Source organism: Pan paniscus, chromosome 19 (genome assembly GCF_029289425.2).
Source record: "Pan paniscus chromosome 19, NHGRI_mPanPan1-v2.0_pri, whole genome shotgun sequence".
Taxonomy (NCBI): Eukaryota; Metazoa; Chordata; class Mammalia; order Primates; family Hominidae; genus Pan; species Pan paniscus.
The window spans coordinates 31,579,217-31,581,485 of record NC_073268.2 but is presented as its reverse complement, the minus strand read 5'-3'; the positions used below and the strand labels follow the sequence as shown (position 1 = coordinate 31,581,485).

Below are 2,269 nucleotides of genomic sequence, written 5' to 3'. Positions count from 1 at the left end.
AGGAGCCCGCCCCAGCCGCGGCCCTGGCCGCCGCCTCTTCACCTGGGCGGCGCGCACGCGCGGGTGGGCGGCGGGGACGCGCGCTGGGCCGGGCGGCGGCAGCTGGGTGACAGCGCCCCCTGGGGACAGGCGCTGGGATCTCAGGCGGCCAAGAGGATGGCCGCCTGCCGCCCACACTTGGTAGCTGCCAACAAAGTTAGAAAAGTAGTTCGTGGAGCTTTTCGCGAGGACAATTCATTATGATTCTGTCACCCTGCTCCAAAACCCACTCCCGCCTCTCTACTCACACCCTGCCCATTCTTGAAGTGGTGGTTCAAGCACAGACTGAGAGGTAATAATAATGGCTAACATTTTGGGGGCACCAAAAATGCCCAGAGCTGTTCTCAGCGCCTTAGAGAACTTTTAAGAAACTTGCCATACGACTAGGAAGTGGAGCAGCTGCGGTTTCACGCAGGTCATTTGACTTAGGAGCCGCAGCGTTCAACCATGTCTGACTACCTCCATTCTTCAGTGGCCCATTTTCTCTTCCACTCATCCGAGCATGTCATCAGACATTACCTTATATGATTATTAAGTTTTAAATATATCTTTGTATCATCTCTCCAGGATTATTGCGGATGTCTTGAGCATGGGACCATTCTTTTTGCATCCACCAAATAACTATTGTACTACTTCGCATATATAAATATGAAATCCATACTGGTTCAGTGGAATGAAGTGAGTTGTAAGTAGTCTCCAATTTATTGATACATTGGTTGAGCTTGGAAAATTCTTTTTGAACTCAATGTATTTTCCCAAAGAAAATATACTACAAATGACTTTCTTTCTTTTTTTTTTTTTTTTCTTTTTCTAGAGACAAATTCTCCCTCTGTCACCCAGGCTGGAGTGCAGTGGTGCAATCACAGCTCACTGCAACCTCAAACTCCTGGGCTCAAGCAATCCTCCAGCCTCAGCCTCCTGAGCAGCTGGGACTACAGGTGTATGACACCATGCCCAGCTATTTTTTTTAAATAAATGACTTTCTAATGTATCTACATTTATTCAGTCCTGTGTTTCTGTTAGGACATCTTCTATTACAAAATCTATGAGGAAATCTAGAGGCCTCCAAGGACCTGGCTGGGCTTCAACTCTGGCTGAGTTTGAGATGAGTAAACCAGACTGAAGGACCTTGCCCAAGGCCTGCTTCAGCTGCCAGCCACCCACACTTGCTAAGAGAAAGGAAAGTAGCTTTGTCACCTCCTGAGGGACTGCCTCTGCCATCAGAAAACCACCCCAATCCCTGGCACCAGCAGAGCTGGGTTGCATCTGACTACCGTTAGCAGCTGTCCTTCAGAAGGAGGAGATCCACCTGTCTCGATATCAGTGTCCTCATTTGTGGAATAAAAGCTCTGGAATAAGGTAGGTGTCCTATGGTTGGGTCATTTGTGGAGGTGTTGGTCAGTGGCCAAGTAGGTTATTGCACAGGGTATGGTTGTATTCCTAATGTTTGTATTGGCATGTTTTAACATAAGCAGAACTGAACTTCAAGAAGGAAAGAAAGAAATCTCAAACTGTGTGCACTTTGGAGCATCCAGGGACCACACCCCAAAACCTTTTGGTAAATTATATATGTGTGTTCCCTGAGCTCTGTAGGTGTTAAAAATTAGGGCAAAATCCCAGGTACCAGGAAAAGAAACATCACGGCTTGCAGATGATGAGAGAGTTGCAGAAATTGTACAGTGGTTAGGAGTTATGGTGGGATACAATGTGGTTTCCAAATGGCCAAAGTAAGAGATCCTCATTTTAATCAACATCTTATATAGGAACCCAACATATAAAACACATATACAACATATGCAAAGGGTATTTTATTAATTTCTTGTATAAGTCCAAATTAGTATAAAATTAGGCATTGATGCTCTCATGATGAACCCAAATCTGCTCAATGGGGCTCACTATTAGCCTCAGGATTCCAGTTTACTTTTGTATGTTGTTTTCATTGTACCGTGTCAAGCAAATTCTTGTTTGTATAACTAAGCAGTAATTTGTTACCCATACAACTTTACATTCAGCATTTCTAGGCCAATGTGCAGTTACAACATTATTAATCAATGACACACTTGAGCAAAGTTCAGGTATATGCACAGCCGGCAGGAGAGACTGAATACTCTGGTCTGCGTTCAGTCAAGGTAACCTAGAGCAGATTAGCTCATTATGAATGTTCTTTGTGATAAAATTTGAATAGAAACACATTTGGAGATGCATGTTTTTGTTACAGTTTAAAATATAC

General features: G+C 44.3%; 1 protein-coding gene across 2 annotated transcripts in view; it reads left to right on the top strand.

Annotated features, from left to right (window-relative positions):
* LOC129394401 (histone H2A.N) overlaps positions 1–2,269 on the top strand; it is a 50,048-nt gene that overhangs the window by 26,747 nt on the left and 21,032 nt on the right. The window contains exons 2-3 of one of the 2 annotated variants that reach the window (XR_008621646.2): positions 607–724; positions 854–1,398. The gene's annotated coding sequence lies outside the window, so the exon portion shown is untranslated. Of the gene's footprint in view, positions 1–606; positions 1,399–2,269 lie in introns of both variants that reach the window. The other variant, XR_008621645.2, reaches the window with a different exon arrangement.